Raw genomic sequence first — 23,860 nt, 5'->3', positions numbered from 1 at the left:
ACATTCAGATACGACCATATAAGTCCCGGGCTCGACGAGCACCAGAACTAACATTCTACTTGGGAGGATTCCCACTCAGAAGAGTTAACACCCTTCGGATACTCGGCATGTACATTCAAGAAACAACGAGCGTCAAGGTAGCCCTGGATAAGCTGAGGTATACAATAAAAAGCCTGACAGGAGTTATTAGAAGAATCTCCAGAGGAAAAAAATTCGGCAGATCCGACGTACCATGGGAGTCGATGTTATGCGAAGCATGCGGCGGGAAGGTGACTGGCGTAATTTTGTTTACTGAGCGAAACATTACAAAATGACGCTAAAGCTTTGTATAAATTTTATACGCACACATATATGTTGAAGAGCTGGATATATGTTATATAACCAGTTGCTTACAGTTGGCTAACGCTGCCAACGGCAACGTGGGTATTACCACTAGAAGCGGTACGCTGATATGTAGTGCTTATACTTGTCCCTTATGATGGAGAACGCATGCACGTTTCACGAACCCGTGTGCATATGTGGAGGAGGCTCTTGACAGTTCTTGAACAAGGTCATCATCACCGTGATCCATGAGCCCCAGCAGCTGGTCGTGACTTGTTATCGGATCCGGTCGTGATCACGGTGACGAGGGGTGCATGTGTAGTTAATAATGAGGTATAGTACAGCTGTTGGAAATTGTCAATGCCTTCGTCATTTCGTCGACAAATTGACTGTCGATATACGCCGCCGAGGTTGGTAGGACTGGATAGTGACCCGTAGACGAACATCAGTGAATGGCGCTTGTCGTATTGGTAGACTACCTGGGTGTAGGTGCCCTATGTAGCCTAGTCTACAGAGTGGCTGTCAATCAATCTGGTATCATCCTCAGTCAGCAAGAGGCCATCGCCCAGCCTCGTAAAGTGGACACTTCCACTTTACGTATTTAGTCCGTCATTCTGGCGGACTAAATGCACATTACGGCGCGATGATGTGAATATTATACGTATCATACGTAACTTTCTTTAATGTATTCCTCCAGGGTCGAGCAATGCTTTAATATAGCTTAAGGAATCATACGAATACAAATGTAATGTTTATTAGGCTACTATAAAAGCGGAGCGAACACTGGAACCACCAACGTTAATCTGATATGACGCCTGTATCGTAGGAGTATACATCGTAGGAGTATCATGGATTGTTCATTTCTTTCTCGCAAAATTAGATAGCCAGCACCACAGCCACAATTGATGTTCCACTGATATTACGACTGCATAGGCTGTTTTTCCAAACCAGTTTGTAGATCTGGCGTGGCTCTCTGGTAGAATACCTGATTGCCACGCGGAATGCTTGGGTTCGATCCCTGCTGGGATCCTAATTTTTATTCTTTCCATTCGTCGGGTCAACGCTGCCGATGTCGGTTTTTCTTAACGCTCTCCCATTTTGGTTACCGACGTCCGTAATCACCGCTCCTGGGTATAAACTGCCAATCACCTGTGGCGCATACCCATACAGCGCGGCCCGTAGTAAACGGGCATGTGCCATACGCGTCTGGATGGAGAGGGTTTGACGACGTACGCGACAGGATTTTCACGTTATTCATGTAATGACCCGACAGTCATATACGTGAAATCTTACCCTCCCTTGCCAATTTTGGTGTACACCAAATTAAGGAGGCGATCATGAGAACACCCAGATGTAGGCGTCTAGATCGATAGAAACGCTCAAAGTGCCAAAGGTTCGCTAAGAAATGCTTCGCATTTAATAATAGCATGACTGGACACGACACGCTGCCCCGCCACGGTGGTCTAGTGGTTATGGCGCTCGACTGCTTTCCCGAAGGTCGCGGGATCGAATCCCGGCCGCGGCGGCTGCATTTTCGATGGAGGCGAAAATGTTTGAGGCCCGTGTACTTAGATTTAGGTGCACGTTAAAGAACCCCCGGTGGTCGAAATTTCCGGAGCCCTCCACTACGGCGTCTCTCATAATCATATCTTGGTTTTGGGACGTTAAACCCCAGATATTATTATTATGGACACGACACGCTGAGGCTTGTGCAAGCACTGGTTTTGAGCCGGCTTACCTACACCCTCCCTTTCCAGGTAACCCGGAAAACAGAGCAGGAGCAAGCCGACATATTAATTCGATTTGCGACTAAAGCTGCCCTTGGACTGCCTACCAGGACAAGCACACAACATCTGCTAGCACTGGGGGTGCACAACACTTTCGAGGAATTGGCAGCTGCCACACCCACCTCCCAGCGAGAAAAGCTCTGCGGCACACAACAGGGGAAATTTCTCTTACAAAGAATCGGATTTCAAATCTCACCGCAATATTGTTCAGAAGCCACCGACCTACTCTCACAAAATCTCAGACAACGCATCATGACGCAGCCCATCCCCCGCAATATGCATCCATTCCACCATAAAGGACGCCGCAAAGCTCGAGTACAGAAGCTGCAACGACTGAAGGACCTACTATACAGATGTTTGTCCCTACCCAAAGCAGCAAGGGCAAGCTCCCGCCTACACTCTCGCTGTAGTCAACCGAGGCAAACTTGCCAACTCCGCGACCATGCTTACTTCATCATCCGCGGCAGCCGAGGCAACTGCTATCGCTCTCGCCATTCGAATGGCAGACCAACACCGTATCTCTGCCTACATGGTCTCAGACGCGCAGGCAGCTTGTCGAATGTAACTCAAGGGCATATTACCAACAAGGGCCATCCAGCTACTGGGAAGCGAACTCCTCTTTGATCACGGGATAGTCTGGTGCCCGGCCCATACGGGCCAGGATGGCAACAAACTAGTTCATTGCCAAGCTCGAGTACTCAGCGGCCGAGCCCCAGGACCACCCGCCACTGAAGAGGACACAGATGATGGGGTGACACGGCGTGGCATCCTAGACAAACAAAGATTAGATCGCCGCTTCGGGGCACCTCCTCACAAGGACCTCGACAGACACCAAGCGCGGGACTGGCGCCGCCTGCAATCAATACCTTTCCGAATCTGCATAAGCTTCACGTCATGTACCCAGGGCGTTATCCCAGCGCATGCCCGTGGTGCGGAGATATTCCAACACTCACACACATAACCTACCGCTGTCCCGAGCGACCGGCTACAGTCGAGACAGGACATCCGCACCCTATACACACGTGCTCGTTGGAGGCGCGACTCGCTGAACGGACTCTGGGAAGCCAACTGGCAATCCTAAGTCAGGCCCGCCGAGCCGCTATAGCCAGTGGAGCCTTGGAAGAAGGGCCCCACCCGCAATGAACCACATTTTTTTTTCAATAAATGTTGTTTCTCTCTCTCTCTCTCTACACTTCAAAGACACCGACGGATATTATATACAAGCGAAATAGCGCGAGTTTCGACAGAAAAAGACCGACACTAACACTTCACTAACCTGTGTGGCCACAGAAAACTTCGCGGAGCTGAAATGTGTGGCAAGCATTTTCGCGAAAACATCGAGTCTCGCAAGAAAGAATCAAATTTATGTTATTACGGACGGCCCAGTTTGTTCACGGACTCACGAAACATGCTAAGTCGTAGTGTTTTTTTCCAACCAACGCGTTGGCGATCGGGCTAGCACAGCAGAACTAGGGAGCGGCTGTCGGTTTGTCGTCTGCTAACCCTCCTCCTGACACCCGCTTGGTGGCGTGACAGTCTATGAGCGATATGCGGACGATATTGTCTTATTTGCGGACAGTCGAGGTGATATACAGCGGCTGGCTGATATATGCAGAAGGGAAGGTGAAGCTCTTGGACTAAGGTTTGGTGTAACAAAATGTGGATTCATGGTATGAAATGATCCCTGTGATCAGGCGTTGTCAATACAGGGCCCAGGAATGTCGAGGGTAAGCGAATACAAGTACCTCGGAGTATGGGTAAGTGAGAGTGACAGATACATGGAGGTACAGTAAAAAGGCTTCGGTAGCAAAAGGAAAGAGGAATGCTGCAATAATGAAGTACAGAGCGCTGTGGGAATAGAATATGTACGAGGTTCTTCGAGGCCTGCGGAAAGGTGTAACGTCTCCGGGGCTTACTTTTGGGAACTCAGTGGTGTGCATGAGGTCAGAGGTGCAATCAGGAATGGGTGTAAATCAAAGGACTGTGGGACGCCTCGCGTTGTGTGCTCACGGGAATAAAACAAATGAGCCTGTAAAGGGCGATATGGGATGGCAAAATTTTGAGGCGAGGGAAGCTCCGACCAAAATAAGGTTCGAAGAGAGGATAAGGAATATGAAGGAGAGTAGATGGGCAGAGAAGGTGTTTCGTTATTTTTATAAGAGTGTAGAGACACAGTGGAGAAAAAGAACTAGGAGGCTCACTAGTAAATATACGGCTGGTAGTGTAAGCAATATATCAACAAAGAGCGTTAAGCGAAAAGTCAGAGAGGCGGAGAGGATTTACTGGACGGCAGTTATGCAGAAAAAACGGGCTCTGAGTAACTACCGAAAGGGCAAAAACGAAATAAGGAGGGAGGCATTTGACGATAATTCAAGGGGAAGCGCCTTACTGATTGAAGCGAGATCGGGTTGCCTTAGAACGCGTAGGTATAAAACGAGATTCTGTAAAGAACAACAATGCACATGCTGTGGGTAAGATAAGATAAAGGCGGATCATGTTCTCATTGAATGTGGAGATTCATTTTGGCCACCTTGGTCGGGGAATCCCTGTGCTTGTTCTCATTGCCAGTTATGTCATCGCATGCGGGATGACATAACACGTTGCCCGCAGCGTCACGGCAACGTTCGTCATAGCGGTCGACGTCCGCTTTGCTATTGGCCGCGAGATCGAGCGGAGTCGCCACCTGGCGGCTTCTGACTGAACCGCGCCTAGTGTGGATTGCTCCATGCGTCGTCTGCTAGCCACGTTGTGTTTGCATGTGTGCGTACGTCATGCAGGTCCTCAAAAGGCGGTTTGTTCCGTTGCGTTAGTGCAACTTTAACCGCTGGTACGTATGCCTAAAGTGACGTAAAGAAGCATTTGGCCTTGATCGGTTGTATACGTACTGCAATAAGATCAGTGAGTGCACTTGTCAAGAGTGCTGTGTGTGGTCGTTGTACCCTCCGTTCACGAGAGTTATATCAGTGTAGGTGCCGCTCTGTGGTTCAAGCGCATTGCAAAGTGCACTTGGCGTTGTCCTAAAGATGAGAACTTATTAAATCTCAAGTGAATATAGCCTTTTAGCGGCTCAGTGGTAAAAAAAGCGCTCTCATGCACTTGCGGGTTGGGGTTAGGCGTATAACTTCGGGACTGTCGTTTATAGGTTGCGCGACGAGCTTTAGGTGTGTATGGTCCTGGTCCCACTACACAGAAATATTTCTGTCAAGTCACGTCTGACAGTTCGGTACTTAAATTGTCCCCTAAAAGAACAGAAAATGGAATGTACGGAAATCGCAAAACTGAGTTGCCTTGCGCAATATTAACACGTGGCGAAATTTATACAAGAACATCCGTGTACTAAGATTAAGGTACGCGTTAAATAGCCCCGATGGTCAAAATTAATCCAAACGGCGTACTTTGCATTTATGTCGTAGTAATCTCACGCGAAGCGACATCTTTTTTGCTTTACATTATCTTGAACGTTTGTATTGCGTTGTAATAAATTGACGGAAGGCAGTGGACATTATTCGCGTGAAAAAGCGCACTTTGGTCCCGTGGAATAACCGGGCCTTTGTTTAATTACTGTCGTGCAAGTAATTAATCGAAGAAAGTTCCGTGCTGTAGTTATTTTTGTACTGTTACTAGAATAAAAAGCGTGTGCGTGTTAAACGCTTCTGTAGCGCTAAAGCGCTGTCAGCCACGTAGCTTTCCTCAGTAAACCTATCAAATGTCCTACATTGGAGAACTGAATAATAAATGCGGATGAATATTTGAGCGCGCAGTGCACAAAGTGCTATTTGAACTCGTGCAGGAATAGGGCTGACGCGCTGGAGTTTTGAGTACTGTGGCGGAGCCTGGTGGCGTGCGCCGAAGTTGCTTGGGTAGTCAAAAATGGACGCCGACCGGCGAGTTACGCAGTTCTCAGTTGCTTTAAGCGTTTTACTTAATTTGCGCCTAGTTTTCAGGCTCAAAAAGTGCTTAAAACGTACGCAGGAACTTGTCCGCTATGCCTGCAGAGTCTGACATGTTTGACGAGCGATCCCTGCTTCAACAAACCGTGCCGAAAGCAGGTGGTCTGGGCGACGGTTCTGAGCAGCGTGCGGTCCCGAAGCGCGATCGCCGCCGTTATTGTTGCGTGGTTAATTGCCTCGAACATGGGGGTAAGGATCCTAATGTGCGGTTTTACTGGTTCCCCTGAAAGCCGTACGAAGTGAAGCGACGGAACCGCTGGATACGTGCCGTCCGACGCGTGAAGTGATTACGCGAGCAAAACGTGGTTTGCAACGTAACGTGCTGATTACTTTTCGTACGCGCATGCACGCGTTTATATATGTATATATTCCCTGTGTGCAGTCCAGACGGCACGCCGTGGCTGCCGACGGCGATCACGAGGATATGCAGCCGGCATTTCGTGCGAAACGAGAAAAACGATGCCATGAGTCACCATGCGTATGTGCCTACGATTTTTCCGGCAGCTTACAGCTGGCTGCTTCCAGCGGCCGGCTGTAAACATTGCGCGCCGTCGCTTCTCGACCGCCACCGCACGCTGACAGAATTTGACGAATTCCCTAGAAGCAAATGTTGAAAATTACGACCGTGCATGGGGAAAAAGTGTGTTTGCGACTTAATGCGGCAGAAAACGGCACACGACGCGAATGCGCTCATTCGGGCCGCCGACGGCTAGCCTTCGTCACTGGACCTTTCTTGATTCCGTTTCGTCGTGTAATGCAAATCATGTCGGCTTTCTTAACAGCAATCTTTTCGTTTATGCACTGTCGTTAATCGAGCGAGCATGCCTCGTAAAACTTAACTCGAGTTCAACGTCGTATGAGATTCGCTGCACTTGCGAGTTGCAGCGCGCCGAAATGGTTCCTTCAATCTCCTGCACGTCGTAAACATACTTGACGATGACGAGCTTCTTGCGTTTACGCAGATTGCTTGGCCTGAAGAACTCAGCCACGCCAGAAATTGGCCGAGATCCAAAGCGCAGCACAACCGACAGCGGCGGCTCCATTGCGCATCTGAGCTTAGTGCTGCATGCGGCCGCCAGTCTGACTACTCGAAACTAAAGAACTTGTCGTAGGGGGCGCTTTTTAGCACCGTTTTCGCAGCGCCGCCTGGGCAGCCAGTCAGGCCCATACCGGCTTCATTTTTGTTGAGGGGTATCCAGATGAACAAGAAGTAAATACTTAATTCAGACGCGCTACAGCAGTGCGTTGTATGTGGAAAACAAGCTGCACATGTACAAATAAAATAAGAAAACGTCATCCATTGCGAAAACGCCGACTGTTGCCGAAGGAGAGCAACCCCTTTCGTTGGCATACTGCGCCTCTCTCACAAGTAATAGTAACGTTCGGCGCGCCTCGTGCTTTAATTCGGGAACGAAGAGCGCACATATTACCAGAAATCTGCAGTCAACACATTTTGTTTGCCGGAAATCGGGTCGTTGTGCTTTCTGTGAATTTCGTTGTGGTTTCTGTGAATGTATGTATTTATGTGCTGCCCTCCTGCATGGACCCAATTAAGGTCTGCAGTATTGTGTAAATAAATAAAAAATAAATAAATAAATAATCGCTCACAACGAAGCGCTGTTGTGTGCGTTTGCATACGCGCCGACGACCGCCTATCCACACTGGCGTGGCGACGGTGCTGCCACCTGTAGCCCGATCTCGCGGCGAATAGTATTGGCCGCTAGATCGAGCGGAGTCGCCGCCTGGCGGATACTGGCTGAAGCGCGCCTAGTGTGGATTGCTCCATGCGTCGTCTGCTAGCCGCGTTGTGTTTGCATGTGCGCGTACGTCATGCAAGGCCTCAAAAGGCGGTTTGTTCCGTTGCGTTGGTACAACTTTAACCGCTCGTACGTATGCCTAACAACATGTAAAGAAGCATTTAGCTTTGATCGGCTGTATATGTACTGTAATAAGATCAGTGAGTGCACTTGTCGAGAGTGCTGTGTGTGGTCGTCGTAACGTCCGTTCACGAGAGTCATATCAGTGTAGGTGCCGCTCTGTGGTTCAAGCGCATTGCAAAGTGCACTTGGCGTTGTCCTAAAGATGAGAAGTATTAAATCTCATGTGAATATAGCCTTTTAGCGGCTCCGTGGTTAAAAAAAAAGGCTCTCATGCACTTGCGGGTTGGGGTTAGGCGTATAACTTCGGGACTGTCGTTTATAGGTTGCGCGACGAGCTTTAGGTGTGTATGGTCCTGGTCCCACTACACAGAAATATTTCTGTCAAGTCACGTCTGACAGTTCGGTACTTAAATTGTCCCCTAAAAGAACAGAAAATGGAATGTACGGAAATCGCAAAACTGAGTTGCCTTGCGCAATATTAACACGTGGCGAAATTTATACAAGAACATCCGTGTACTAAGATTAAGGTACGCGTTAAATAGCCCCGATGGTCAAAATTAATCCAAACGGCGTACTTTGCATTTATGTCGTAGTAATCTCACGCGAAGCGACATCTTTTTTGCTTTACATTATCTTGAACGTTTGTATTGCGTTGTAATAAATTGACGGAAGGCAGTGGACATTATTCGCGTGAAAAAGCGCACTTTGGTCCCGTGGAATAACCGGGCCTTTGTTTAATTACTGTCGTGCAAGTAATTAATCGAAGAAAGTTCCGTGCTGTAGTTATTTTTGTACTGTTACTAGAATAAAAAGCGTGTGCGTGTTAAACGCTTCTGTAGCGCTAAAGCGCTGTCAGCCACGTAGCTTTCCTCAGTAAACCTATCAAATGTCCTACATTGGAGAACTGAATAATAAATGCGGATGAATATTTGAGCGCGCAGTGCACAAAGTGCTATTTGAACTCGTGCAGGAATAGGGCTGACGCGCTGGAGTTTTGAGTACTGTGGCGGAGCCTGGTGGCGTGCGCCGAAGTTGCTTGGGTAGTCAAAAATGGACGCCGACCGGCGAGTTACGCAGTTCTCAGTTGCTTTAAGCGTTTTACTTAATTTTGCGCCTAGTTTTCAGGCTCAAAAAGTGCTTAAAACGTACGCAGGAACTTGTCCGCTATGCCTGCAGAGTCTGACATGTTTGACGAGCGATCCCTGCTTCAACAAACCGTGCCGAAAGCAGGTGGTCTGGGCGACGGTTCTGAGCAGCGTGCGGTCCCGAAGCGCGATCGCCGCCGTTATTGTTGCGTGGTTAATTGCCTCGAACATGGGGGTAAGGATCCTAATGTGCGGTTTTACTGGTTCCCCTGAAAGCCGTACGAAGTGAAGCGACGGAACCGCTGGATACGTGCCGTCCGACGCGTGAAGTGATTACGCGAGCAAAACGTGGTTTGCAACGTAACGTGCTGATTACTTTTCGTACGCGCATGCACGCGTTTATATATGTATATATTCCCTGTGTGCAGTCCAGACGGCACGCCGTGGCTGCCGACGGCGATCACGAGGATATGCAGCCGGCATTTCGTGCGAAACGAGAAAAACGATGCCATGAGTCACCATGCGTATGTGCCTACGATTTTTCCGGCAGCTTACAGCTGGCTGCTTCCAGCGGCCGGCTGTAAACATTGCGCGCCGTCGCTTCTCGACCGCCACCGCACGCTGACAGAATTTGACGAATTCCCTAGAAGCAAATGTTGAAAATTACGACCGTGCATGGGGAAAAAGTGTGTTTGCGACTTAATGCGGCAGAAAACGGCACACGACGCGAATGCGCTCATTCGGGCCGCCGACGGCTAGCCTTCGTCACTGGACCTTTCTTGATTCCGTTTCGTCGTGTAATGCAAATCATGTCGGCTTTCTTAACAGCAATCTTTTCGTTTATGCACTGTCGTTAATCGAGCGAGCATGCCTCGTAAAACTTAACTCGAGTTCAACGTCGTATGAGATTCGCTGCACTTGCGAGTTGCAGCGCGCCGAAATGGTTCCTTCAATCTCCTGCACGTCGTAAACATACTTGACGATGACGAGCTTCTTGCGTTTACGCAGATTGCTTGGCCTGAAGAACTCAGCCACGCCAGAAATTGGCCGAGATCCAAAGCGCAGCACAACCGACAGCGGCGGCTCCATTGCGCATCTGAGCTTAGTGCTGCATGCGGCCGCCAGTCTGACTACTCGAAACTAAAGAACTTGTCGTAGGGGGCGCTTTTTAGCACCGTTTTCGCAGCGCCGCCTGGGCAGCCAGTCAGGCCCATACCGGCTTCATTTTTGTTGAGGGGTATCCAGATGAACAAGAAGTAAATACTTAATTCAGACGCGCTACAGCAGTGCGTTGTATGTGGAAAACAAGCTGCACATGTACAAATAAAATAAGAAAACGTCATCCATTGCGAAAACGCCGACTGTTGCCGAAGGAGAGCAACCCCTTTCGTTGGCATACTGCGCCTCTCTCACAAGTAATAGTAACGTTCGGCGCCGCCTCGTGCTTTAATTCGGGAACGACGAGCGCACATATTACCAGAAATCTGCAGTCAACGCATTTTGTTTGCCGGAAATCGGGTCGTTGTGCTTTCTGTGAATTTCGTTGTGGTTTCTGTGAATGTATGTATTTATGTGCTGCCCTCCTGCATGGACCCAATTAAGGTCTGCAGTATTGTGTAAATAAATAAAAAATAAATAAATAATAATCGCTCACAACGAAGCGCTGTTGTGTGCGTTTGCATACGCGCCGACGACCGCCTATCCACACTGGCGTGGCGACGGTGCTGCCACCTGTAGCCCGATCTCGCGGCGAATAGTATTGGCCGCTAGATCGAGCGGAGTCGCCGCCTGGCGGATACTGGCTGAAGCGCGCCTAGTGTGGATTGCTCCATGCGTCGTCTGCTAGCCGCGTTGTGTTTGCATGTGCGCGTACGTCATGCAAGGCCTCAAAAGGCGGTTTGTTCCGTTGCGTTGGTACAACTTTAACCGCTCGTACGTATGCCTAACAACATGTAAAGAAGCATTTAGCTTTGATCGGCTGTATATGTACTGTAATAAGATCAGTGAGTGCACTTGTCGAGAGTGCTGTGTGTGGTCGTCGTAACGTCCGTTCACGAGAGTCATATCAGTGTAGGTGCCGCTCTGTGGTTCAAGCGCATTGCAAAGTGCACTTGGCGTTGTCCTAAAGATGAGAAGTATTAAATCTCATGTGAATATAGCCTTTTAGCGGCTCCGTGGTTAAAAAAAAAGGCTCTCATGCACTTGCGCGTTGTGGTTAGGTGTATAACTTCGGGACTGTCGTTTATAGGTTACGCGACGAGTTTTAGTTGTGTACGGTCCTGGTCCCACTGCAGAGAAATATTTCTGTCAAGGCACGTCTGACACTTCGGTACCTAAACTGTCCCCTAAACAGAACAGAAAATGGAATGACACGGAAATCGCAAAACTGAGTTGCCTTGCACAATTATAACTTGTGGCGAAATGTATACAAAGACACCCGTGTACTTGCGAGGTAGCTTATGCCTGTCAAATTCGCGCTGTGGCAAGTTCAGTGTCGGAAGTGCGTCAGGCCTCAATTTCTTCCGCGAAAACCCTTAAAAAAAGAGAGCGAGCGAGAAAAATATATTCATCAAGACAAGCAGTGGCGATAAACTCGATCGCTCATTTTCATCGCTTACGTGGTGTATGAGGGCTCATAAAACGATACCCTTTACTATGCACCAGATCATGCATACACACTTGCCGCGTTTCGGTGCACGTACTTGCTCTGCGGAATACTGAGAACTGTTCTCGCGGCCGTGTAAACACAATGGAACATGCGCGAACTATATACAAAAGGGCTCGGGGACTCCCGTTTAAACAGACTCATAGCCAAGCGCGAACAAACTTTGCATTCACAGCGGAGACGGTACATGAATGACAAAGAATATATTCCATGAGTTAATTTTCTTCTTTCTAGAATGATTCTCGCTTAATTTTCCTGCGGAAGTGTAGGAAAATCAAAGCACAGCGAATCTTCCCCAAGCGTTCGCTTACTGCGACCGTCTTCACGCTCGTAGTGCACAGCAGCAACAAGCATATAAATGCACACATTAGCGAAGTTATCGCTGACTACTCACCATTCTTTCTCGTCTGCGAACGCGAATGCACCGTCGTCGAAGTGCTTGCTGCACACCATCGCGTACTTGGAAGGCGTCCTGCCGTTACGAAGCCTAACGAGCCACAGTCGGCGACGTTCCGCGTCGGTGGGATAAAAATGGAAGCTTATTCCTGGATCTGTGCAGTATGTGCGGCATTGTGGCACCGAACAAAACCTCACCATCGATAACGAAGAGTTTTCTGCGGGTATGGAACACAAAATCACGATGTGAAAACAGAAGCCCCGTGCACTTCTACACACACCACACGAAACCAGTATCCACACTAGCGGGGTGACGGTGCTGCCACCTATAGGTCAATCTCGCCGCGAATAGCCGGAGTCCTTCAATGCTTTTCTGGTCACGAAACTCCGCAATCAGTTTCATACAGGGACAGAAGCTGCCACTAGGGTCACCGCGATCAACGCGGGGGTAAAACCCCTAGATGTTGAAAAGTACGGCGCTGTTTTATCCACGCCGCCGCACTCTCGTCGCGCCGTCAACCTCCTCTTTTTTCACCCTCTCTTTCGTGGAACCGGCGCATCCGCAACGCTGAGTGGCTGTGACGCGCGATACATCCCAATCAGGTGACCCTGACGTCACGAAAAGTTCGCGCAAGGAAACTCCGCGCGCTTTTAGTTGCTCGCGTACGCCATCAACCCTCCCGGCGTCAATCCTCCAGGCATGTGTGTGCGGGTGCATGCGTGTTTGTATGTGCGCGCTTGCGTGCGTAGGTGCGTGTGCGCACGTGTTCTTGCGTGTGTGCGAGTGCATGTGCGCGCCTGCGTGTGCGTAGGTTTCTGTACGTGCGCGCCATGATGTGCGTGCGCTTGTGTATGTGTCTTCGCGCCTGTGCGTGCGCGCACGTATGTGTGTGTGCATGTCTGTATTGGGGCGTGCGTGTGCGCGCGTACGTGTGTGTATGTGTGCGCCTGTGCGTGCGTGCGCTTGTGTGTATTCGCGCGTGTGTATGTGCGTGCGTCTCTATCGTGACTGTACTCGCGTGTGGATGTATGTGAGTGCGTGTATCGCGCGTGCATGTATGTCGGGCGTGCGTGCGTGCCTGTATCGCCGGCGTATGTATGTATGTATGTGCGTGCGTGTCTGTATCGCGTGTGCATGTATATGCGTGCGTGTCTATTACATGTATATGCGGGTGTGTATGTATGTGCGTGCGTGTCTGTAGCGCGTGTGTACGCGCGTGTGTGTCTATGTGCGTTCGTTCGTGTCTGTATCGCGTGTGTATGCTGTGTGTATGTGCATACATGTCTGTATCGCGTGTGTACGTGCGTGAGTATGTATGTGCCTGCCTGCGTGTCAGTATCGCGTGTGTGCACGTATGTATATGTGCATGTGTGTGTATATGGTGTGTGTATGCGCGCACGTGCGTACGCGCATGTGTATATATGTTCGTGCGTACGTGTCTGACAGCGGCATTGGCACAAAAAGGCTTCCGGCCCACTCATTTCGAGCAATTCAAGTAAAACACCACATTTCTCCTTGGCTGCCTTCTTTGAACTCATCAAGACAACAATTAGGAACGAAATTCTCGACTATACTTTATGCTGCATACATTACATGCGCCTAATACAACACCGCGTTACGGACAGCCGAAGCGGCGACGGAGAAGTAAACCGCTCTGCCGGCACTTGGTATACTCATTTTTTTTCTAAACGCATCTGCGTGTATTTATCGAAGCGTCTTAAAAAGTATATATTTGTCAATATGTCCTATCGGAAGCCCACTTTCGTCACGACGGTTTTTAAGCGACAGATTCTTATTTAATGCTTCAAGGGGCCGAATAAACAAGCGCGCGCAGTGATTCTAATGCGGCTGCGGCGAGCCAGTGGAGAGTTCAGCGTGCCGTCCGCACCGTGCCGGCCAGGGGAGGGCAGAAATACGAGGAGAATTGAGGAGGAAAACGCGTGTGCGGAGGAGAGTGTCGCTACTTTCAAAATCAAGGGGTTTTACGCGGGGGCGCCCATGCGAGCGTGCTGCGCTCGGCTGAATGCTGTGCCGGTTCGAGGCAATGATTTCTCTTGCAGCAAACCGCCAAGGTAGAATTATATTGTCACATGCTCGTGACGTCGACGAAGGCAGCAGTCAGCGCTTCCGAGATGAAATTCTTTATTTGGCCGAACTTGTGGCCGGGAAACTGAAAGTCAAGCTACAGCAGTACACTGATACACAGCATACACTGATAGCGGCGAACAGAGCGTCGGCAGTCGAAAAAACTGCTCATGGCTGGGGCCATGAGCTCATGGATGGGGCCATGAGCATACATCACGCATCGAACTTTCCAGTCTTATCATTGGTGCTCGCGCAAACTCTGGAATAATCTAGACTATTCGCGTCCTGCGTGCAGTCTGAACAAAGCGCTCTACTACAATCGCGAAGCTTCTCGAACAATGCGGCGCGGCCAGCGTCGAGCACTGATAACCGTCCTTGCTGGTCAAACCCGAATACATCGAAATAAAACAAGAAGTGGGCCTGGAATTGCCCCCCTCTGAAAAAGCATCGTCCCGATGCCTGTGACAGAACATAGAAGGGAAAAAAACAAGTGCATACACAAATAAAGTGGAATAATAAAGCAAAAAGTACAGTCCTTATCATTGCTACCGCGCAAAAACCGGCTTAAGGCATACGACATGGACGACTTCAGGACGCGCGCGGCGCGCTGAGGGTTTGTAATGCCGTCCGGGATAACCTCGTAGTCTAGGGCGCCGAGACGTCGGATCATCTTGTATTGTCCGAAGTATCGTCGCAGAAGCTTCTCGCTAAGTCCCCGTCGGCGTATCGGCGTCCAGATCCACACACGGTCACGGGTTGGTACTCCATGTGGTATCATCAAAGATTATAGTGACGGCTGTCGGCCCGCTGCTGGTTCTTGATGTGCAAGCGGGCGAGCTGTCGAGCTTCTTCGGTGCGTTGCAAATAAACGGCGACGTCGAGATCGTATTCGTCGGTGGCGGTTGGTAGCATCGCGTCGAGCGTCGTTGCCGGGCTCTTTCCGTAGACTAGCTTGTAAGGCGTCATTTGCGTCGTTTCTTGCATGGCCGTGCTGTATGCGGAAGTCACATACGGAAGGATGGCATCCCACGTCTTGTGTTCGACGTCGACATACATGGCCAGCATGTCGGCGATGCCCTTGTTTAGCCGCTCGTTAAGGCCATTGGTCTGTGGGTGGTACGCTGTGGTCCAGCGGCGGCTTGTTTGTCTGTATCTCAATATTGCCTGAGTGAGGTCAGCAGTAAACGCTGTACCTCTGTCGGTGATGACGACCTCTGGGGCGCCATGACGCAGGACGATGTTTTAAACGAATTCGCTACCTCGGCGGCACTGCCTCTGGGCACGGCCTTTGTCTCGGCGTAGCGGGTGAGGTAGTCGGTAGCTACGACAATCCATTTGTTTCCAGGTGTTGGACGTCGGGAACGGCCCCAGTAAGTCCATCCCGATTCGCTTGAACGGCCGTCGAGGTGGCTCGATAGGCTGCAGAAGTCCGGCTGGCCTAGTCGGTGGTGTCTTGCGTCGCTGACAGTCCCGGCAGATCTTTACGTAACGAGTGACGTCGGCGGCAAGGCGTGGCCACTAGTACTTTTCCTGTATTCTTGCTTGCGTGCGAGAAACACCCAGGTGTCCAGACGTCGGGACGTCGAGCAGAGCCTGGAGGACCTCTGGTCGCAATGTGGAAGGCACCCTGAGAAGGCAATCGGTTCTAAGTGGCGAGAAGTTTTTCTTTAGGAGAACACCGGTGCGCAAGAAAAACGACGCAAGTCCCCGCGTGAATACCTTCGGAACAACGGTGGTGCTACCCTTGAGGTATTCCACAAGGCCCCTGAGTTCTGGGTCCGCTCACTGTCGTTCGGCGAAGTCGTCGGCACTTATGGTTCCCAAGAACCAGTGATCTTCCTGGGCGTCCTGCGGCGGTGGGTCGACGGGGGCGCGAGACAGGCAGTCAGCGTCGGAGTGTTTTCTTCCGGACTTGTAAACGACGGCAATGTCGAATTCTTGAAGTCGTAGGCTCCACCATGCGAGGCGACCTGAAGGGTCCTTCAAGTTAGCTAGCCAACACAAGGCGTGGTGGTCGCTCACAACTTTGAAGGGCCGGCCGTACAGGCAGGGGCGAAACTTTGATGTAGCCCAGATGATGGCCAGGCACTCCTTTTTTGTTGTGGTATAGTTGATTTCTGCCTTTGATAGCGACCGGCTAGCATAACTGATGACTCTCTCCAGCCCGTCAGTCTTCTGCACAAGGACGGCGCCGAGTCCTACGCTCCCTGCTTCGGTGTGGATTTACGTATCGGCGTATTCGTCAAAATGCGCTAGTACCGGAGGCACCTGAAGGCGTCGTTTCAGTGCTTGAAATGCTTCGATTTGCGCCGTTTCCCACTTGAATGGCACGTCGGCCTTCGTGAGGTTTTCTTGACGAAGCGTCTGTAGTAGGCGCACAAGCCGAGAAAACGGCGTACGACTTCTTGTCAGTGGGTGGCGGGAAGGCAGCGATGGCACCTGTTTTCCGCGGGTCCGGGCGAACAATATTCTTGCTGATCACGTGACCCTAGAACAGGAGCTCCTCGTACACGAAGGCGCACTTTTCAGGCTTCAGGGTGAGCCCGGACGTCTTGATTGCTTGAATTACAGCTTCAAGGCGCCGAAGGTATTCGTCGAACTTTGAGGAAAACACAACGACGTTGTCTAAGCACACGAGGTCAAATCTGCCACTTCAAGCCAGCCAGTACTGTATCCATGATACGTTGGAATGTCGCGGGTGCCGAACAAAGACCAAAGGGCATGACCTTGAACTCGAACAGGCCGTCTGGTCTTATGAAGGCAGCCTTTTCTCGGTCTCTCTCGTCGACTTCGATTTGCCAGTAACCGGTCTTGAGGTCCATCGACGAAAAATACTTTGCGTTGTGTAATCGATCCCGGGCATCGTCTATCCCGGGAAGGGGATACACGTCCTTCTTCGTGACTTTGTTCAGGCGACGATAATCGACGCAAAAACGTGGAGTCCCATCCTTCTTCTTCACTAGCACCACGGGGGATGCCCACGGACTCTTGGACGACTGGATGATGTCGTCGCGCAGCATTTCTTCGGCCTGTTTCTTAACGGCCTCGCGTTCTCGCGTCGAAACTCGGTACGGGCTCTGACGGATTGGTCGGGCTCCTCGTTCTGTTATGATGCGATGTTTCGCGACTGGGGTCTGTCGAATTCTTGACGACGATGAGAAGCAGTCAAAACGGCAAGTTGGGCGAGTTGGTAGTTGACCATCGTTTGCTGAGGGCAGCGCGACCCGCACTGAGGACTGAGAGACACGTACACAAAGAAGCGCTGACTGACAACTAATTTATTTCATCACACATGCAGTAAATAAGTACACACAAAAAAATGATCACGTGGCGCGTGTCTGTCGTGATAGGGATTCATTTGATTACATGTTTCAAAAACTGCACTTCTTTATTATGCAGAGCAACCGAAGTTCGGCTGACGCATGCGCTCTGATTTATATGTATGTGGTATGCTTCCACAATTTCGCGAAAGGTTTGGTTAAAATTTCTTTATATTACCCGTGTTTCATAAAGCATTGGCTCACAATGGCACGTTCTACAATGTATAGCTAAGTTCGTGCTGGCGTGATTTTTGACGGCTGTGTGGTGCTCCCTGAGACGAACATTAATGCACCGTCCCGTCTGTCGCGCTGCCCTCAGCAAACGATGGAGAAGCAGTCGTTCAATTGCAGGAGCAAGGCTCTAAGCTGGTCTTGCTTGTGCTTCGGGAGGCTCGGGTTCACGTCGTAATCTGTTTGGAGACCTCGATCCGGCGAAGCGGGTTCGGTAGCGTCGAACAGGGCGAAAGCATTGCTGGCGTCCACGAATTCTTCGATGTAGGCGACCGTCGTATCAATGTTGAGGTGCCTATATCCGTGGCTGAAGTTTGTCAGCACTACCTTTGCTTGGGCATCACGCAGCTCGGCCATGACTCTTGCGACGCAAATCTGACAGTTCACAAGCAGGTGCTGATCGCGCTCAACGACGCCTTCCAGGTCTGCTGATTTCTGAGGGCCGACGGAAATGATGACGGCGAGGGGAAATGCTGACCTGGTCTTCCAGCACATTCAAGCCGCGCTTCCCTGGCGGCGGGTACGGCGGTAGTGTTTTTTCTGTGGACAGTGTTATTGACTTGGATCTCAGATTGATCACTGCACCATGAAGGCTTCAGAAGTCCATACCAAGGATGACATCTCTCGAGCAACGTTCCAGGACTAAAGTTCGCGGGATATCTCCGGTTGTTAATGGCTAGTCTCGCTGTGCAGATGCCCTCCGGCGTAACTAGATGACCTCCACTTGTCCGGATTTCGGGGCCTTCTCAGGCTGTCCTAACTTTCTTCAGCTTCGTGGCGAACGGTCCAGTGATGACAGAATAGTCGGCTCCGGTGTCGACAAGAGCTGTGACGCTGTGGCCGTCGATAAGAATGTCGAGGTCGCTAGTTCGTCGTCTCGCGTTGCAGTTATGTCGTGACGTCGGGTCAAGGCTACGTCGGTTTGTTTCGCTGCTTCCCCGTTGCGTCGTCAGGTTTTCTAGCCGCGAAGTTTCGACGTCAGGCCTCCGTTCGGCTTTCGTCGTGTTACTTAGATTTCGTCGTGGCGTCGTCGTCGGCGGCGGAGGATCTTCGGTATTTCGTCGTACAGCAACCGCACCTCCATCGTTTGCTGCCCTTAGTTTTCCGGATACGGGCTAGGTAACCGGCACCTGGTTGGGCCACTGTACTGGCAGTGCTGCGGTGAGACATAGCGGCCTGGCGACGGCGAACGGGAAGGCTGTCGGGGCATCCACTGCGTTCCTGCGAGGTGGTCAGCGATGTGACGTGGTCTTTCACCCTTGTGTGGACGCGGCTCGTCAACGGCGAACCCACGCAGTCCCATATGCCGCTACCGGCAGCGGCGGTTGGTGTGGCCAGCTGCTCTGCAGTGGTAGCAGAGTGGGCGGTGGTCGGAGACGCGCCAAACGTCGGTCTTCCTAGGCGTGTATAGCTGGCCGGCTGGCGGGCGGTATGACGTCGGTGGTGGCGGCGGTGGTGCCTGGCGGCGGAACTGCTGGGGCGGTGCGGCGTCTTGACGTGGGCGAGGAAGTGAAGCGTTGAGTCGGGCTGCAGCAGCATAGCTCATTGCTTGCAGCTGGGGTGGTGCTGGCTGAGTAACACCCAGTGACTGTTGGATTTCCTCGCGTACGACGTCAGCAATCGACGTCACTTCGGGCTGTGCAAAAAGTGCAAGCTTTCGCAGCTCCTCTCGCACGATGGCTCGGATCGTTTCGCGCAAGTCGTCGGAGCCGAGAGCGTGAACATCTGCGCTGTCTTGAAATGCGCGGCGATGGCACTGCCGGGTGCGCATCTCGAGCGTCTTCTCGATGGTTGTGGCCTCAGAGACAAATTCTTGGACGGTATTCGGTGGATTCTCATAAGTCCACTGAAGGGATGTTCCTTTACTCCTCGCATGATGAAACGAACCTTCTTCTCTTCAGGCATGGCAGGGTCAGCGTGGCGAAACAGTCGATTCATATCCTCTGCAAAGATGGCCACGCTTTCATTTGGGAGCTGGACCCGTGTCTCCAGCAAGGCTGCAGCCCATTGCTTTCGGACGACGTTTGCGAACGTCTTAAGAAAGCGCTGCGAAAGACATGCCAGGTTCGAAGTGTGGACTGCCGATTTTCGAACCAGGTCCTCTCTGCGTCTTCCAGGTAAAAGTAAACGTGGCGCAGCTTGTCCTCGGAGTCCCAGTTGTTGAATGTTGAGACCCTTTCGGACGTCTCGAGCCAGGTCTCGGGGTCTTCATTTGGTGATCCATGGAAGGTTGGCGGCTCTCTGTGTGGCTGCATCACGATTGCTTCAGGGGACACCGCGGCCGTCATCGTGCCTGTTTTGTTTGTCGCCGTGGCCTTTGGCTTGTCCGATAGGAGTCCGTACTAGGAGTCCTTTTAGTCTGCGGCTGGCTCGACTGTCCGTGATGGTATCTGTGTCTTCGCCACGACTTGGGCTGGGTTCACGGTTTGACTGGGGCGTCCGGAACATGAACGAACAGCACCTCCTCTAGATGTCACGTGGTTGTGACGTCCACGCAGGCAGCAGTCAGCACTTCCGAGATGAAACTCTTTATTTGGCCGAACTTGTGGCCGGGAAGCTGAAAGTCAAACTACAGCAGTAGACTGACAGCGGCGAACAGAGCGTCGGCAGTAGAAAAAACTGCTCGTGGCTGGGGCGCGCCGTCTTTTATACACCACGCATCGAACTTTCCTGTCTTATCACTGGTGGTGGCGCAAACTCTGGAATAATCTAGACTATTCGCGTCCTGTGTGCAATCTTAACAAAGCGATCTATTACAATCGCCAATCTTCTCGAACAATGCGGCGCGGTCAGCGTCGAGCGCTGATAACCGTCCTTGTTGGTCAAACCCGAATACATCAAAATAAACAAGAAGTGGGCGTGGCAATATAGGTCGCGAAACTTGGAACGAGAAGTGATCGAAAACCTATTGCCACAGGCTTTCACGCCCGCCGTATGATTGAAGCGCGACTAGGTGAGGAGGGGACAAATAATGAAAACCAAAAACTCAAGAGAACTTTTTTTCGAATGCTCCTAAATTTCTATATGCCAAAGTAAACTAGACATTTACGGCTTATCTTACACTTGAACAAATAGTTGATTGCCCCATTTGTTTCGGTCGAGCGCCATGAATGGGCGGCGTGTGCAGGAAGTCTGAAGTGCGGGCTTGTGTTCGGCGCATTTTTGGGTCAACGAGGCATCGATCACTTTTGCGCCGTGGTTTCGTGCGTATCTTCCGTAGGTAATTATATTGCTTATGTGTTAATTTACTGGCGTTACACTTCAGAGAAGCTGAACTAGCTCACAGAATGTGTGGATAACCGCGCCTGTGACTGCAGACTGCTTTCGCTAGCGCACGGCCGGCGTGTCCTCGCCTTCGTGACGGTGAATGCGGCACGCTAAGCGAAGAAACGCTGTGCTCTAAGGTGGCCAGATTGATACTCTCAAGGCTGCTGTTTCGCTCCAGTGGCTTTCCTCGATTGGACAACGTGAGTTCTCGAAGTATTGTGCTATTGTGCTAGTGAACGGTTGTATCATAATTTGCTTCGTCTGCAAAGTATTTTGGTGTATATTGCAAGTACACAATTTGGCTAATAAAACATGCTTGCTTCCCCAATCTTTCTTGTTGATCTTCCTTTATTCTCGCGCACGAAATTCGCCAGCCATAAAGACGCAATAAAATCACGCAGTTATCAAAAGCGTGTAAAAGGTCAGCAATTAACAAAAATTGCAATTTCGCGCAATGTAGTGCAAATCAAGGCTGGGCAGTATCGCGATACAAGAGTATCGCGATAGTATTTCAGAGATAGTTTTGAGTATCTGTATTTCTGTATCGAGATACATTTGAAAAATGTATTTGTATCTCAGTAGTGAAATACATTTACGATGTATCGCCTGTATCGCGATACTATGCGGGACACGGGTATCTCGTTACACTGTTTTTTTTGTGTCGGAAATGAGTTGAGGCGTGTTTCCAATGAGGGAATGACGTTTTTTTTTCTTTTTTGTGCCAAGACAAGCAAAGGCGCGCCGCCGGTCGCCGACAGATAGGGCGGCGATGGTTTCCCCTCAAGCACAGAATGGTCCATGTGGTAAAGCTGGTAAAGCGCGCGACGCCGCAGACGGCAGAATCGTGGGGGCAGTGTTGTCGGCCTCTGCCGACGAAAGTCGATGTCTCTCAAGGTCAGTGCAGCACGCCTAATTTCTTTCGGGTGGCAAGCGATTACTTCGCGACCCCCCCCCCCCCGCGTGGGAACAGGCTTTGCGATGCTTCTCGTGCGTTCAGTTCTCAAAGCGGCGGCACTTCCAAAAGCAGTTCCCGTAGTCGCGGCGGAAGTGACTAGTCCTTTCAGCCCTGGATTTTTTATTTTTGTCGGGTACATTTTTTGCGCGTGTTTTCTTAATAGTTATGACCTAAGAAGACCACAAACGAAAAATTGAGCCAGTCGTGCAAGTATTAATGGATTTACAGATATGACATCAAATTAGGTCATCAGGGCTCAGCGGTTGTGAAATGAGAAAAATGGCATCTTTTTTCCTGCTACTCACTAGAGTACACAAAATGTGAACCACGTCTCATTTTTCAGTGTGATACTCATTGAAACAGCTTCGGTACGTCGACTCGAAAATGGCGCTTACCCGCCTCAGCTGACCCGCCTCGGCGTCACCCATGACTTCGGCCAACCTTCTTGTTTGCGGCTCCTAGCTCCGCAAGCATGTCACCATTTTGGCGTTAATCACAGTGGGGATCATTGAAGAAGTATTCCCCCAAGAATGGACAGTTTTGGTTTCATTTCCGAGGTGCTAGGGGATATATGTTGTGTGATGGTGTCAATTGACACCGCCAGGGCCGAAAGGGCTAGAAGATGGCTATCTTTGACGCGCTTTCAGCCACCTCTCCAATGTCAGGGTGCGTTCCTAATTGATTACATGCGTGAAACGGTCTTTTGTGGTAGCGGGCTCCCCCACCGTCGGAGCCGACTTCGCCTGTTTCGGAGCGTCGGTGGCGGTGACAGCTTCATTGAAGCCGACAGGGTCAGACGGCTGAGGATTCTGAAGATGGGGACCGACTTCGGATTCTGAACAGTCAGAACAACCCAAGTGAGGGCGGAAGTATATCGGTATCTAGATGACCCGAGAAGAAATATCGCCACGGTGCAGGGCAATCCGGCTATAAAGGCGGCATTTATTCACTATAACATGAATTTGTGCTCGCCTTCAGCGGTAGACAGACTTTTTTTCTTTCGTGAATCTTGTGCTGAGGCTGAACCGACGCTGTTAGAAGACCGCCTATTTGAGAAGCCTACACAGCAGCCTTCTCATCAAAGCAGATCTTCAAAATAAATGTGTGCTTTTTATCAATTCACTGGTGTTCATTAGTGATTTGAGTGATTTGCTTAAAGTGTGCTATTTCTAGCATAGCTTAGTTTGTTCGCCAAGTATGTTGATTTCGGTGTCCAATCTTTGTTAGTGTTGCTGTGAAATAGTGTATTTTTATTGCAACTGATACTTGTAATTATGTCATTATTACTAATTATGTAATTTGTCCGCCCCCCCCTCCCCTGCTATGTCTTAATGGCGCTGATGGTACTGTAATAAATAAATAAATGAACTGAACGTTTCGATGCACTGTAACTTTAATTACAACGTTATGCTGCACTAATAAGTGTCTTTGCGTAGTATGAGCATCCTTGAAATAAAAAAAGTATTCCAGTATCTGTATCGCTGTAACTGTATTCCGGAATACTTTTTTCGTCTTATTGCAAAAGTATCTCCGAAATATCCCGTTACGTTAAAGGCAAATGTATCTCAGTATCTGTATTTTAGGCTTCCAGTTCATGTATCTCGATATCTGTATTCCGGAATACTTTTCTGAGTATCTCTGCCCAGCCCTGGTGCAAATACGCGACGTCGCTACCGCTTCCGGCTGTGATGTCACATTTTAGTTTTTTCATATTTTGCTTGCTGTTAGTGGTCGCCTCGATACGTAGATGGCGACGCTGGGAACGAGCCGCCAGCTAATTGATACATGGGCTTCTATGAAAGTTACGCTACCAGTTCGCATATACTGTGAAACCGCAGTCATTAAACTACCGCTCATATTTCAACTGACATTCTTTTTTTTTTACGAGCTTGCAGCTGACCAATAATCCCTCACATA

General features: G+C 50.3%; 1 protein-coding gene and 1 pseudogene across 2 annotated transcripts in view; one reads left to right on the top strand and one right to left on the bottom strand.

The window, feature by feature from the left end:
- LOC119391015 (potassium channel subfamily K member 17) overlaps positions 1 to 23,860 on the bottom strand; it is a 522,775-nt gene that overhangs the window by 170,124 nt on the left and 328,791 nt on the right. The gene's annotated exons all lie outside the window — the stretch shown is intronic.
- Positions 1 to 23,860, top strand: part of LOC125758368 (uncharacterized) — a 42,438-nt pseudogene that overhangs the window by 17,538 nt on the left and 1,040 nt on the right.

This window comes from Rhipicephalus sanguineus, chromosome 4 (genome assembly GCF_013339695.2).
Source record: "Rhipicephalus sanguineus isolate Rsan-2018 chromosome 4, BIME_Rsan_1.4, whole genome shotgun sequence".
In the NCBI taxonomy this organism is placed as follows: domain Eukaryota; kingdom Metazoa; phylum Arthropoda; class Arachnida; order Ixodida; family Ixodidae; genus Rhipicephalus; species Rhipicephalus sanguineus.
This window is presented reverse-complemented; position numbering and strand designations above follow the sequence as displayed.